A 17,079-nucleotide genomic window follows, 5' to 3' on the forward strand; every position below is an offset into this window, starting at 1 on the left:
TAGTGTAATTGGTTAATAAAAACCATAAAAAAATGCACGGAAGTATGTTTTTTAACACAAACCTACGTTTTTTAAAAAGGAACCCCGTTAGTTTTGTTAGCACATCCGAACATATAAACAAATACGTATTCAGTGCCGTTTGTTGCATTGTAAAATGTTAATTACATCCGGAGATATTGTAACCTAAAGTTGACGCTTGAGTACCACTCCTCCGCTGTTCGATTGTGTGTATCGGAGAGCACCGAATTACGTAGGGACCCAAGGGGAACGGTGATGGACCTTAGGTACAGAAGAGACTGGAACAGCACATTACGTCCACATGCTAACACCTTTTTATTGGTCTTTTTCACTGACGCACATGTACATTACCATGAGGGGTGAGATACACGTTCGACGGGCGTTTCGTAGGACATGGAGGACGCATAAATTGGCCAGCCCGTTCTCCTGATCTTACAGCTCTGGACTTCTTTCTGTGGGGTACGTTAAAGGAGAATGTGTACCGTGATGTGCCTACAACCCCAGAGGATATGAAACAGGATATTGTGGCAGCCTGCGGCGACATTACACCAGATGTACTGCGGCGTGTACGACATTCATTACGCCAGAGATTGCAATTGTGTGCAGCAAATGACGGCCACCACATTGAACACCTATTGGCCTGACATGTCGGGACACACTCTACTCCACTCCGTAATTGAAAACGGAAACCACGTGTGTACGTGTACCTCACCCCTCATGGTAATGTACATGTGCGTCAGTGAAAAAGACCAATGAAAAGGTGTTAGCATGTGGACGCAATGTGCTGTTCCAGTCTCTTCTGTACCTAAGGTCCATCACCGTTCCCTTTGGATCCCTACGTAATTCGGTGCTCTCCGATACACACGATCGAACAGCGGAGGAGTGGTACTCAAGCGTCAACTTTAGGTTACAATATCTCCGGATGTAATTAACATTTTACAATGCAACAAACGGCACTGATTACATATTTGTTTATATGTTCAGATGTGCTAACAAAAATAACGGGGTTCCATTTAAAAAAAACGTAGGTTTGTGTTAAAAAACATACTTCCGTGCATTTTTTTATGGTTTGTATTAACTAATTACACTAGCCCGTCTCCTCACGTTCGGTCTGTGGAATCGATTCGTCAGTATTTGATGCGGTTTACGAAATATATCCAGCGGTAACGTTAGGTGACTCACCCTATATACAGGGTGTTACAGAAAGATACGGTCAAACTTTAAGGAAACACTCCTCACACACAAATAAAGAAAGATGTTATGTGGACATGTGTCCGGAAACGCTTAATTTCCATGTTAGAGCTCATTTTAGTTACTTCTACCTACGCTCAATGGAGCATGTTATCATGATTTCGTACGGGATACTCTACCTGTGCTGCTAGAACATGTGCCTTTACAAGTACGACACAACATGTGGTTCATGCACGATGGAGCTCCTGCACATTTCAGTCCAAGTGTTCGTACACTTCTCAACAACAGATTCGGTGACCGATGGATTGGTAGAGGCGGACCAATTCCATGGCCTCCACGCTCTCCTGACCTCAACGCTCTTGATACAATACGCCATTCTCTAGGGCTGCATCAGCGCATGAGGGATTTCATGCGACGGAGGGTGGCTGCATGTATCCTCGCTAACGGAGGACATTTTGATTTCCTGTAACAAAGTGTTTGAAGTCACGCTGGTACGTTCTGTTGCTGTGTGTTTCCATTCCATGATTAATGTGATTTGAAGAGAAGTAATAAAGTGAGCTCTAACATGGAAAGTAAGCGTTTCCAGACACATGTCCACATAACATATTTTCTTTCTTTGTGTGTGAGGAATGTTTCATATATATACAGGGTGTTACAAAAAGGTACGGCCCTGGAGAATGACGTACTGTATCACAGCCGTCCACAATACGAGCACGAAGAGTCTCTACATTTGATACCGGGGTTGCGTAGACAAGAGCTTTCAAATGCCCTCATAAATGAAAGTCAAGAGGGTTGAGGTCAGGAGAGCGTGGAGGCCATGGAATATATATATGTCAGAGCTCAGAAGTTATTGTGACGTGGAAGGCACGTTAATAATGTGACATTGGCACGATATTTTGCCACAACTCTGCCCAACGATACAGCGGAGATATCACTCGATGGCAAAGTCGTCACAGCTCCTCTTACGCACGTTTTCTTCCTTCTTATGACACCTCTGAGAAGGAAGTGAGACCGCGATGCTCAGCGTTGAAATCACGCGGTTCTTTATGAGTTTCCGAGGAAAACGTTTTAAGGCACAGGGGCCCGTCGATGAAAGCACCCCTTTCCCTGGGACGTTGATTCCCATACGTTTGACGGTCGAAAAAAACAGGTCACAATGCTATGAGCAACAGGAACCTTTCACACTGCCGACACCCTCGGATGTTTCAACCCTTCTCTAGGGACATTGCGGGTCTGCGTATCCATTAAATGTGATCGCAACTCTTCTGTGTGGATTACGACCGCGTCGTTTGCTTAGGTCTACAGGAAATGAACCACTAGTGAGCGTTACAAACGATTCTACAAAATTCGAAAGTGATCTGAAGCAGCAAAGGGCGCTTATACTTCTCAAGCACTTCTGTTTTGCGTCCTTCTGTGCGGGGTGAAGACGAAGGGGTGCAGAACTGACGTATGCGAGGATGTTTCGGCGAAGAGTTCCTCTGTAAAAAAACACCCCAAGTTCGGAAAAACCCTCGGTGGCGACCTCCCACATTCATTCAGAATTTTAAAAGTGAGCATGTACAGATTGTAAAGTAGTATGTGGTGCGAGTAACGGCGGATGTGTCAAAGGTTTGCGAAGAACGGATGAAATGTGCACAAGAGGGGTTTCATGATGTGACACGTCGCCGGTGGGACTGGACAGAATTTTGGTGAAATTTCGTGCCATTGTGAAGTGATTAATCCGTCTTACACCTCGTGTGATCTTCCGAGCTCTCGCCTTTTCTGACCTGTGTCGACAGATCGCCGTCTCAAGCGTCCTTGAGGCCAGGGGCGACGTCGCAGCGCGCCACGCTTTTGCACCATCACAAGGGAAGGTTGTACGTATCTTCGAGCCAAATTTCAAAATAATCGTCGCAAAGGGACGCAACGTCGAGCTTTTGAGAAAGCGATCCTTTAATTTTATTGCGTAGTTTAATTTGGAGCGGGCGTCAGAGTCAAATCTCTGTAAATTCCTTGACAGCCATTGACAACGCCGATTAGCTCAAGCCCTGCCTTAGCAGTGAGAAACGAAATACTGACCTCACTCCATTTTTCCATCGGTCTGTGAAATTTAGGAAGGAGGATGTATTTATTTTCCAAGGGCTCGCTATGCAACAGCTAGCTGGTGTGCGGAAATTTTGCATATGGCTGAAAGACCTGAATGGAGATGCCAGCCAAGCCTGCACGTTGCGCTGTTGTATTTGACCGCGATCGTCAGATGTGTTATGTCTTCAATAGGTTACACGTATCAGTCGTGGCCAGAACAGCGTTCTGTGGCGCTCTGTGTAGTTGTGAGTTCAGTATGTCGGAGCTAAATGACAACGGACGTTGGTAAATTGATGTTCTTTATCGTGTGAAAAGTATATATATATATATATATATATATATATATATATATATATATAACTGTTGACATAATTTTACACAAAAGAAGACCAAAAATTGGACACTTCAAATGCACTTGGTGTAGCTCTCATAAGGTCTTGCATGGTGCACTTCGTTGGTGATTCTATTCAATCGAATAAACTCTTTTTCCTTTAAACCCAATCTTATTTAAAGAGCAGAAAAAAGAACAATTGAGATAAAAAAATCTAACCTAAGAATGATAACAAATTTATTCTCAACATTTGATCCATATACTAACATCTTTAACTTATCATTAAACTGAATTAGAATAGGAAGAATAGCCGCCCCGGGTGACCGAGCGGTTCTAGGCATTGCAGTCTGGAACTGCGCGACCGCAGGTTCGAATCCTGCCTCGGGTATGGATGTGTGTGATGTCCTTAGGTTAGTTAGGTTTAAGTAGTTCTACGTTCTAGGGGACTGATGACGACAGAAGTTAAGTCCCATAGTGCTCAGAGCCAAAATACGAAGAATAATGTTTCATGTTTATGACTTTATTTTCATTAATCACGAACTTTCTGTATATCGACATCTACATCCATACTCCGCAAGCCACCTGACGGTGTGTGGCAGAGGGTTCCTTGAGTACCTCTATCAGTTCCCCCTTCTATTCCAGTCTCTTATTGTTCGTGGAAAGAAAGATTGTCGGTATGCCTCTGTGTGGACTCTAATCTCTCTGATTTTATCCTCATGGTCTCTTCGCGAGATATACGTAGGAGGGAGCAATATACTGCCTGACTCCTCGGTTAAGGTATGTTCTCGGAACTTCAACAAAGGCCCATACCGAGCTACTGAGCGTCTCTCCTGCAGAGTCTTCCACTGGAGTTTATCTATCATCTCCGTAACGCTTTCGCGATTACTAAATGATCCTGTAACGAAGAGCGCTGCTCTCCGTTGGATCTTCTCTATCTCTTCTATCAACCCTGTCTGGTACGGATCCCACACTGGTGAACAATGTTCAAGCTGTGGGCGGGCAAGTGTATTGTAACCTACTTCGATTGTTTTCGGAATGCATTTCCTTAGGATTATTCCAATGAATCTCAGTCTGGCATCCACTTTACCGACGATCAACTTTATATGGTCACTCCATTTATTTATATGACATAATTAGAGCTGAAAATCAAATTCGTATGTAATAAAGTTAATAGTGGTTAGTACAACTATAATTGTTATAATGGTTGTTAGCTTGTTTTCTGTAAGTGATTGTATAACAATTGATTTTGGCAGGCACCCAAGGAAAAACTTATGTTATTTATTAGTGGAAATTCTAGATATGGTGCTCAAATTATTAGCGGTACTAGTCAATTACCAAATCCACCAATTATAATAGCCATTACTATAAAGAAAATTATTACACATGCGTGGGCTGTAATAATAACATTATAAATTTGTTCTGCTCAATGCCACACTCGCAAAGAACAGAGTCCGCAGAATGCTCTTGCATCTCGTTGTATTTGATCGTAACCTATTGAGAGACCTCCATATTGTCCACTTCTCCGAATGTCCAGAGGGAAGTTCTTCCTTTGGAGCCATCCATTCTCCAAAATACCGACATTTCTCCCGCCATCGCGAGATCCTTGCCGTATGTGGATTCTCGATGAGAGCCTCAATAGTTGTCAAGAAACTCTTACTTGAAACTTCCTGGCAGATTAAAACTATGTGCCCGACCGAGATTCGAACTCGGGACCTTTGCCTTTCGCGGGCAAGTGTGTTACCATCTGAGCTACCGAAGCACGACTCGCTCCCCGTACTCACAGCTTTACTTCTGCCAGCATCTCGTCTCCTACCTTCCAAACTTTACAGAAGCTCTCCTGCGAACCATGCAGAACTAGCACTCCTGAAAGAAAGGATATTGCGGAGACATGGCTTAGCCATAGCCTGGGGGATGTTTCCAGAATGAGATTTTCACTCTGCAGCGGAGTGTGCGCTGATATGAAACTTTCTGGCAGATTAAAACTGTGTGCCCGACCGAGACTCGAACTCGGGACCTTTGCCTTTCGCGGGCAAGTGCTCTACCAACTGAGCTACCGAAGCACGACTCACACCCGGTACTCACAGCTTTACTTCTGCCAGTATCTCGTGTCCTACCTTTGGAAGTTCTCCATCTACTTTTCTTACCCTGAAATTCCACAAAACATCTGCGGTTTGGAGAAGGTTTCTAATATTGCACATGAGTGTGAAGTCTTTAGTTGTATCATAAACTATATTCAGATGGAGCCGATGGTTGATCGTATCGTAAGCCACGGATAGATCGACAAAGAAAGCACCTGTAATAAGCCCTCCAGTATCTTGTAGAGGTGAAAGAGTAAAGAGACAGGTCTATAATTTTTGGGATCTTTCCTATCCTTTCCTGGTTTCAGTATGTTTTTCTCCATACTTTAGGGGTATAGCATTTTCGAATACAGTTGTTCTTAAACTCCAGTAACTAAGGTAGCCGAACTGTTCAGTGTTTCAAGGGGCACCGTATCTAAGATTTATACCCCATACAGGGATAACTGAAAAGCATTATATGCTAAGTCACCATGTGGACGAAAGTGTGTGTCAAGTGATCATGAAAGCCAAAAAAAAAAAAAAAAAGTATCAGGATGAGAGCTGCAAAAGTCACTGCAGAATTGAATGTCACACTCACGTATCATTCACCACCAAAATAACACGAAGGGAGCTTCAGAAGCAGGAAACTGCAAGGCGAGCTGGAATTCCAGCAGTGATGCAAATGCTCATCACTAGGGAACGTGGTGCCGAAGCAGTAAAACTTGGTCTATAGAACATTGGAAGGATGTCATTTGGTCTGATAGGTCTTGTTCCACATGTTTCCAACTTCTGGCCCAGGAGTGAAACACGGCGGGGATCGGTGAAGATTTGGCTACCCATATCTTGGTATTCCATGGGCCGAAGGTTATTCTGCAAAGTAACATTACTGCGAAGAATTATATGACCAATTTGGCTGATCAGGTCCATTCCGTGTTTGTTCGGCAGTGCTTGGTCCATAGAACAATGGAAGGATGTCATTTGGTCTGATAGGTCTTGTTAAAATGGTTCAAATGGCTCTGAGCACTATGGGACTCAACTGCTAAGGTCATTAGTCCCCTAGAACTTAGAACTAGTTAAACCTAACTAACCTAAGGACATCACAAACATCCATGCCCGAGGCAGGATTCGAACCTGTGACCGTAGCGGTCTTGCGGTTCCAGACTGCAGCGCCTTTAACCGCACGGCCACTTCGGCCGGCGATAGGTCTTGTTCCACACTGTTTCTAACTTTTGGCCCAGGAGTGAAACACGACGGGGATCGGTGAAGATTTGGCTACCCATATCTTGGTATTCCATGCGCCGAATGGTTATTCTGCAAAGTAACATTACTGCGAAGAATTATGTGACCATGTCGGCTGATCAGGTCCAATCCATGTTTGTTCAGCTGTGTTGATACTGTGTCCCAAGATGGCAGGGCCCCACTTCACAGAACTCGTACCGTCCAGGAATTGCTTTGCGATCACGAGGACGAATTTCGCATCTCCCCGTCGTCACCACAGTCACCAATTCACAGTATTATTGAGACTTTGTGATCCACTTTGAATAAAAGGCTACGTGAAAGCTATTCACCTCCATCACCGTTAAGTGAAGTTGCCATTTTTTGGCAGGGAGAATTGTATAAGATTCCCTTGAAAACAATACAATGTCCATTCCGAGACGACTGGAAACTATTTTTTGTGCTGTTGGGTTTCCTGCATCGTATTAGGTATTGTAATGTGTCGTGCTACTGGTGTTTCCATATTTTTGACCATACCCTTGTAATGGTGCTTGAATTACGTAACCATTACGGCACGTCACCTGAACCTCTCGATAACAGCATTATTCTACTGTGTTTCCGTAAAATAGTTAACATATTTCTTTAACAACATTCAGATTTGATTTCATTAATGTAGAGGTACTTTGATACAGCGATATGTTTATATTGCAATGATATTATTCTTATGTGTATTATTTCTTTTGTCACTGTGATTTTTGACGTACTTGTAACTCTGGTTTTTGTGCGCGTAAGCGGTTATTAGAGAGTCAAGCTTTGGTCGTCATGTTAAAAAGAAGCAAATTGTAGTCAGTTTATGATATGTGAACTTTAACAGTGAGGAAGGTATTTTCAAGTATGTTTTATATTGTGAAGTGATATTGCAACAAAAGTAATAAAAAAGAAGTGTAACTTAAATGCGGAGTGCTGATTACTATTTTACATCACCATGGTCCTAACTTGCAAAAGTTTAATGTTCAAGAATGGTTTATGAAACAATCTGTTTCGCAGAATAACACCTAGGCCTCTTTGCATCCGAGCTTGGAATCATCACCACCTATATTTTCGAATTTTCGAATTTTAGGTCTTTCTGTCTTGGTTCCAATCTCATGATAATGATTTTTTAATTCCTTTTGTTTGTTTTTATGTTAAAATATTTATTTATGACTGTTTTTTCATCCCTCTTTGTTTATTAAATAATTGCTGATGATTCGTTTATTCTTTAATGTTCCTGTCAAGTTTTGTTTTTATAATTTGTGTATATTCATATGCCAATTTAAATATATTTAGATATTATTTTGGTATCGATGATTTATCTTTTAATTTGATTTTGTTGAGTTATTGGATTTGTTCAATAATAATTACTGCTAGAGGCTACTTTGTCACCTCTACAAAATACTGGAGAGGCTCATTCTTCATAGAATGATCAGAAAGGTGGAGCCTCTTCTGATACCACAGCAAGCAGGTTTCAGAGAAGGGAAGAGTTGCACGTCTCAGATGTTAAACTTAACACAACATATCGAAGATGGATATGAGAAACGGCTCATTACAGGTGCTGTCTTTATCGATCCTGCCAAGATTGATATCACTCAATTTTTTTTGTTTTTGCGGTTTTGATTTTAATAATTATGCTTTATTGTTCATTTGCCAGATTGTCTTCTTTCTTTTTACATTTTTTGAGGCTAGATTGGTTCCTACTTTACTTTTAATTTTAGGTTGAGGTTATCAGCCTGAGCGTTTACAGGCTGGTGTTTATTAAGTTTTTTATACTTTAATTGCTAGATTACCTTTATTTTTAGCTTTATTTAAGGTTTATGATTTTGCGACATAGATACTCCACAAGCCACCGTGCTGTGTGTGGTGGAGGACGACCTGTAACACAACTAATCATTTCCTTTTTTGTTCGACTTCGGAAATCGAGTGAGGGGAAATCGATCATTTGTGTGCCTCCGTAACAGTCCTAATTTCTTGTACCTTATCTTCATAATCTTTATGCGCAATTTATTTTGGCATCAGCGTAATCGTTCGGCACTCAGCTTCAGATGCCGGTTCTTTAAATTTTCCAAGAAATGTTTCTCGAAGAGAGCGTCGTCTTCGCTACAGGGATTCCCATTTAAGTTCCCAAAGCATCTCCGTAACAATTAAGTGTTGTTCAGACCTACCGTTAACCAATTAAGCACTCCGACTCTCAACTATTTCGATGTCTTCCTTGAATCCGACCTGGTACGGATCCCAAACACTCGAGCGGAACTCAAGAATAGGCCGCACCAGCGTTCTATATGCGGTCTCCTTTACAGGCGAACCACTCTTCCCTAAAATTCTCCCAATGAGCCGAAGTCGGTCATTCACCTGCCCTATCACATTTATCACAAGCGCGTTACATCTCATATCGCTTTGCAACGTTACGCCCATATATTTAAACGACTAGACTGTGTCAAGCAGCACACTAGTAACAATGTATCCCAACGTTACAGGTTTGATCTTCCTGTTCATCCTCATTCATTGTACATTTCTCCACAATTAGGGCTAGGTGCCATTCACCACAACAACTGAAAATGTTGTCTAAAAATGGTGCAAATGGCTCTAAGCACTATGGGACTTAACATATGAGTTCATCAGTCCCCTAGACTTAGAACTACTTAAACCTAACTAACCTAAGGACATCACATACATCCATGCCCGAGGCAGGATTCGAACCTGCGACCGTAGCAGCAGCGCAGTTTCGGACTGCAGCGCCTGTAGCCTCTCGGCCACAGGGGCCGGAAAAATGTTGTCTAAATCGTGTTGTATCTCCCTACAGTCACTCAACTGCGACACCTTACCGTACACCACAGCAACATCAGCAAACAACTGCAGACGGCTGCCCACGCTGTCCGTCAAATCATTTACATATGTAGAGAACAACAGAGGTTATATTACGATTCCCTAGGGCGCTCCTGGCGATACCCTTGTGTCTGATATATACACACCGTCGGGGACAACATACTGGGTTCTGTTATTTAAGAAGTCTCCGAGCCATTAACGTACCTGTCAACTTCTTCCATATGCTCATACCTGCAATGGGGCACCGTGTGAAATACTTTCCGGAAATCTAGAATTATGGAATCTGCATAGTTCTTTGAGATGTGAGAAATGGGCAAGCTCGGATTAGCACGAGCAGTGCCTTCTTAAACCATGCTGATTCGTTGACATAAGCTACTCAGTCGTAAGAAAGTTTATTATATGCGAACTGAGGATTTTTTCAAGGAAGTTAGGGATATTGGCATGTAATTTTTAGGGTCCGTTCTTTTACTCTTCTTACATAGGGACTTTGCGCTGGGCAGGAGATTTGCGATAAATGCAAGCTAGGTAAGCGCTGTTAATTATGGTTGGGTAGTTCACTCACTAGTGCACCTGCCCGCGAAAAGCAAAGACCCCATGTTCGATCATTGTCCGACACAAAGTTTAATCGGCCGATAAATTTCAGCAGGTATCTTACCCCACGCTCCTCCCCTCCCCCTTCCCCCCTCCCCCCTCCTACCCCGGTCCCCCACACTCACACACACATCTCTCGCGAAACAACGATGAGAAACAGATCAAAACTTTACGGAACAAAGGAAAAACTTCTGGTAAATCTTGCGGGATGTAAGGTCGTGGTCCATGAAACTCTTCAGCTCCTAACGTTTCGTCCAGTGCTTCGCTGGACATCTTCAGAGGGGTGTTTCTCCTCCGGTGAGTCGGCAAGACTCACCGGAGGAGAAACACCCCTCTGAAGATGTCCAGCGAAGCACTGGACGAAACGTTAGGAGCTGAAGAGTTTCATGGACCACGACCTTACATCCCGCAAGGTTTACCAGAAGATATGTCATCCGGTCGTGAAAGCCTTCATACTATGAAAGGAAAAACTGGTAGACGCCGACTTCAGGTAAGATCGCTTTCGGTCCTGGACAAATTTGGGTTGAGTGTACACGTGAGACAACGCTGAACCTTCGACCTGCCTAAGAAGATTTGTTGAAGAAAGGTAATTCTACGTTTGTAGCATTTGTAGATGCATAGAAAGCCTTTGACATGGGCCTTTGACATAGTTGACTACAATACAGTCTTTCAAATGCTGAAGGTAGATAAAACACAGTGACGAAAGCTTATCTTCAACTTCTTCACAAACCAGGCTGCAGTTACAGGGAGTCGAAGGACTCGCAAGGTAAGCAGTAGCTACAAATGAAGAAAGGTTGTAACATCTCTCCGGATTTAGGCTGTACATTAAGTAGTAAAAGAAACCAAAGAAAAGTAACAATAACTTTAAAGCTTGGCCGCAACTTTGTACTTCTGTCAGAGACTGCACAGGGCTACAAAGGGTAGTTGAACAGAATGACAGTGTCAAGTACAGAGGTTATCAATTGAATGTCAATAAAAGTAAATCTGGCAATGCTGCGGGAATTAGGTGGTAAACAAGACACCAAAAGCAGTAGTGGAGTTTTGCTGTTCAAGCAACAAAAATAAAATGACTATGGCAGAAATAAGGAGGATACTAACAAAATGAATGTTTGTGAATAAGAGGTATCTATTAACATCTAACATCGTTATGTACGTAAGTTTTCCTCATCCGTGATTTGCAACCCTAGATTCCTTATCCACTAAACTGCCGTTTGACATTTGCTGCTGAATAAATGCTTGCCTAAGACATCCGTGCCTTACACTTTGCCAGCTGTCACCTGTGCGTCCTCCGTTGGGTAATCGTCCCGGCTGCTGAACCCTCTAGGGAACCAGAAAATTCTCTCCTGTGTTTTGTAAGTTGTTAACTAGTCGCACCTTTCAGACTTCTAAATATAAAAACGCAACTATTGATTTTATGCCTTCGTTGTTAAGTTTTGTTATTTTTTTCTTCAGTTTCCTCGTAGTTCCTTATTTAAGTCATAAAACAGATGATTTTCGGTTGCAGTTTCCAGCCTGTTCCCATTAATGTTATAGGTTAATCAGCATTAATTCCAAAGATTATTATGTCATATCTTTTGGAAAACAGAGTATGTGACAGATGTGAAGGAGACGCCAAAGTACTCTTTCATGAATATAGATTATAGAAGAATCGAAAGAGCTACAAAATTTAAATATCTAGATGATAATGCAACCAAATGCTTTTGACAAAGAAGATAAATTAACAAGGGCAAGGAAACTGGAAGTGTCTTTTCAATTCCCAAAAAACCTTTTTACAAGAAATCTTCACCCATAAATGGAAAACTCTGGCGCTAAAATACTTACCTTAGACCAGTAGGCCTTTATGATTCAGAATGCCTTTTTTTAAATGAGGAAAATCCTGGGACCAAAATATAATATTGGGATATGAAAATAAAAAAATTATAACGAAGTATGTGAAAGAATGAAACGAGTATCAGACACAATGAGAAAGAAAAGAGTTGTTGAAAAAAGAATGAAACGAGTATCAGACACAGAAAGAAAAGAGTTGTTGTCTAAGAACACCGAAAATGGCTAGATGGAAAAAGGATGGTAAAACAAACGTCAACAGCACGGGTAAAATATCTGATGGAAATGTAAATAACTAAGGAAGACTCAGAAGAAAGAAAAAAAGTTGAGAGCAAAGGTAAAAATTTAAAGGGTTCCCAGAAGAAAACAGAAAAAAGACAGGTGCAAAATGGACAGAAGAAAGAAGAAAGGATAACTACTGGAAGGAGCATAGGAGAAAAGAAAGAAGACGTTATTTCATATGGCCCTCAGTAGACCAAACCTAACAATAAAAGTCTGACTATTCTATGAAAAGTAGTGATACTCAGAAGGCGATCCATAAGATTATGTTCATCAAGTTTTCAAAATTATTTATGATTTAAATGTGTAGCAGTAATTGTAGCTGAACGAAACTTCTTGTGAAAATTTATTTATAGATGCGTTGGTATCGTCTGTAGTTTATCGAATGTACCCTTCAAAAACAGTTCACAGACACTGTAAGAATCATCAAACGGCAGAATGGCTTGTGGCGATGCTGCATTGAAAAATTCAGTTTTGTTAAGAAGCTACCAGTGCTACCTGAAAGTAGCATTAATTAATTAGTTGCTGAGTTTTATTCACTAATTGGAAAAACTGACTGAATAAATGTTATTGTAGGAACTGCATGACAAGGGTGTACTTGTTTAAAACTTTTTTTGGAAACATTTCATTTAAAATGCATTCTTTCGTGTTCACTGTCCTTCTTTACGACTTATTAAGAAGCGATATCAAACAATCGAAGAACTAAACATCATTACGGTGTTACATAACGTTTTCTACGCCCCATCCGCAGAACACCAATCATATTTTGCCAACTTCCCTCTATTATTGCTGCATGTTCTGGCAGTATCATCTCCTTCGCTATCTAGACTGGATTAACAATGTGCATTTTTCGTATATAAGTTTTTCGTCGAAATGGCACATGATTCAAATTTTATTATTGCAGTGTTACGGTTTCGTTTCCTGTTTGAATATGAATATTGCTGAGAGAAGTATCATGTATCATACTGTGTACAAACTGACTGAACACTACTAAACTGATTGTCAAGTATTTATATGCCTAGGGGATATGTTATTTACTTTATTAAGAAGCCCTTATTTTTAAAACATTCAGTGCAGGAAAGAGCCATGCTTGCAGTTGATGAATGATGTGTTAACGTGAAACTTCCTGGCAGATTAAAACTGGGTGCCGGACCGAGACTCGAACTCAGGATCTTTGCCTTTTCTTCCAGGAGTGCTAGTTCTGCAAGGTTCGCAGGAGAGCTTCTGTGAAGTTTGGAAGGGTAGGATACGAGGTACTGGCGAAATTAAAATTGTGAGGACGGGGCGTGAGTAGTGCTTGGGTAGCTCAGCTGGTAGAGCACTTGCCCACGAAGGGCAAAGTTCCCGAGTTCGAGTCTCGGTCCGGCACACGGTTTTAATCTGCCAGGAAGTTTCATATCAGCGCACACTCCGCTGCAGAGTGAAAATTTCATTCTCGATGTGTTAACGTGATGACTAATGCGTGTATGCGTCATTTCTTTCTAAGTAAAGGTCGCGACACAAAATGCCAAGAGGACAGGCACGTGCAATAAATGGTCGTCTTTCGGACTGAGAAATGTCAAATGATTGGCATGAGGGCTATGAGAGCATCGTACCAACACATCTCACAGACACGTGGCTGTATTGTAAATGACTAAACATACGATGGTGACGAGATGGACTTTGGACAATAATGTGGCCGAAAGAGTAGGCATGGAAGCTCCTACAAGGATTACACCACAAGAATATCGTAGGATTGTTCGAATGGTTCTGGAGAATTGACGGATAACAACACATGAAATCTGGGCAGAGGTTAATAAAATGGTTCAAATGGCTCTGAGCACTATGCGACTTAAATTCTGAGGTCATCAGTCGCCTAGAACTTAGAACTAATTAAACCTAACTAACCTAAGGACATCACACACATCCATGCCCGAGGCAGGATTCGAACCTGCGACCGTAGCGGTCGCTCGGCTCCAGACTGTAGCGCCTAGAACCGCACGGTCACTCCGGCCGGCAGACAGAGGTTACAGACAAAGTACGGTACCACTACGGATCCCCTGGTTAGATGAGTTGCGCTTCTCTTTCTGTCTATCAGATCGATGCCATTTTGTCCGTAGACCACCTGGTGAAGAAATGCGTGGCATCATGTTGCTGGGAGATAACAGAGTTTGGTAAGTGCCGGCAGAAGGCTTGAATACTTGGCAGTATGTGGCATGAGTTAACACCTTTCGCCATAGCTTTCTTGATCAGTGTACCAACTGGCATACTCCACCAGCGTATTCTGAAACCTACAATGTATTTTGCACCTCAAACGCCTTCAGTGAACTGATTCTTCACTGGCATTATCGGTACTCTAATTACACTGTTCTACAAAAAAAACCTTTTTTTCTATTTCCGATAAAAAATATTGTGATCCTAGTTGTATTTTGAGTGCTGAATTGAAAACTGTTTTTGGTTTTTTCCTGTCAGGGATAGTTTATGAATAATCGCAATTTTATTACTCTTTTCAGTTTCTGATATAGTGCAGCAAACGTGAGGTGAAATTCGACAAACAAATGCACATCTTTATGATGTTATAAGTTCACCACATTAATGGAGGGTGGGATCTAACAATAACACAGGAACCTTTGTGTATACAGTTTGAAGCATTTATTTGACATGAGAAATTACAGAAAATTGACAAACAATGAGCCACTGCCTTGTAATGCACATCACTTTTTTCTCTTGTATTGTGAATCTTTCTTCTCTCGAATGATATTCCAGCAATAATCTGCTAACATAGAAGGTACCCACTTCCCTTCATAGCACCTTTCTATGGTAGAAATGTCTTTATGGAATCTTTCCCCATATTCATCCGATACGTCACTACAACTCTCTGTGAAGTAGTCCATGAGAGTCCATCATATGTACCTTCAAAGACATATTGCACCCCAAATCCTGATATGCTTTGATCATATCCTTCATCATTGCTTTGTAGTTAGTAGCTCTTCTTCTTTCGAGGAAGTTTTCCGAGACCATCATGAAACAGTCCCATGCGGTTTTTTCTTTATCAGTTAAACATGCTTCAAAATTTGCATCTTTCTGCAGCTCCCTGATTTGTGGGCCCACAAATACACCTTCCTCTATTTTTGCAGCTGAAAGATGGGGGAATTTGGTAGCTAGATATGCTAACCCACAGCCTGTTGGATCCATGGTCTTCACGAATTGTTTCATCAGGCCAAGTTTGATGTGAAGCGGTGGAAGTAGTATATATTCAGGAGCTACCAGACTTTCACGTTGTACATTCTTTTCGCCAACTTTCCATCTTCGCCTAGGCCATTTCTTTTTCACATAGTGAGAATTTTGGTCTCGACTATCCCACTCGCAAAGAAAACAGGCATTCTTTGTGTAGCCTTGTTGCATTCCCAGTACCATAGCAATTACCTTGAAATCTGCACATATTTTTTTCCATTTGTGTTCATTGTACTTTAATGAATTTAGCATCCTTTGTACGAATTCATAATTCTCTTTTGTCAAACTAGCGTAAGCTACTGGAACAGAGGGTATTTTATTTCCATTATCGAACAAAACACCCTTCAGACTTGTTTTCGATGCATCTATGAAAAGTCTCCAGTCCTGTGAAATATACGTGAAGTTCAGCACTTTCATCAGGCCAGCAACGTCATTACAAAATGTCAGTGCTTCGTCAGTTGAAAAATAAGAAATAAAGGCATGTTCTCTGTGCCTGAACACGCTGATTTTAGTACTTTGGTGCAGTAGATTATACTCTTGTAATCTTGAACCTAGCAGCTGCGCCTTTTGTTTACTTAGTCCTAGATCATGTACTAAATCATTTAAATCTGCCTGTGTTAACAAATGTAGCGATGACTCACTTGTGCAGTGATATAAAGAATCATCATCTGTGGTTTCTTCAGTACTACTTATTTCACTGTCACTCGGAATTTGACCTTGAGCTCTTGAAGGTACTGGAAGGTTGTCAGAATGCTGCACTGGCATTCTCGCTGAAGGCAGATCTGGGTAAACAATGTGCCTCTTCGACTTTTTATTTGTAAAACCCTGAATTTTTGTTAGACAGAAATAACAATCAGTAACATGGTCCTTAGGCTCTCTCCAAACCATGGGAACAGTAAACAACGCCACATTCTCTTTACCTTTCCACCACTGGATTAGTTTGAAGTAACATGCAGCACAACAGAAATGTGGTGCCCATTCTTTATCTTGGTCTCCTACCTCTACTCCAAAGTAATGTTTGTATGCTTTCTTTATGATGAAGAAATTTTCTTCCTATTTCTGGCAAAAGTGAACTTCCCACAGATGTAGCAGAAGTTGTCCAGCTTATATCGACATCCACGATGACATGGCATTTCTGCAAATTTAAAAATACCACTTTGGTAATACACCTGTATTAAATTAATAGTAGGGAACTAGAGGAATGCTGATGTGTAAAAACAAGCAGTCGTTTTACCTTCAGTACCAGGCTCAATCAGTTTACACACAGGAACTAAAAAATTCAACAGTGCTCGGAAATACCCACTCGTTAAGACTGACACAAATTGCGGCTAACACCACTGTTGTAAATTCGATGCACCTGCCCCTAGGAGGCATGAAGCTTTACTGCTGAGGCAGCGACTGGCTGTCGCCGTTCGAGTTAATGTGATGTTTCAGGTG

This window comes from Schistocerca piceifrons, chromosome 2 (genome assembly GCF_021461385.2).
Source record: "Schistocerca piceifrons isolate TAMUIC-IGC-003096 chromosome 2, iqSchPice1.1, whole genome shotgun sequence".
NCBI lineage: Eukaryota > Metazoa > Arthropoda > Insecta > Orthoptera > Acrididae > Schistocerca > Schistocerca piceifrons.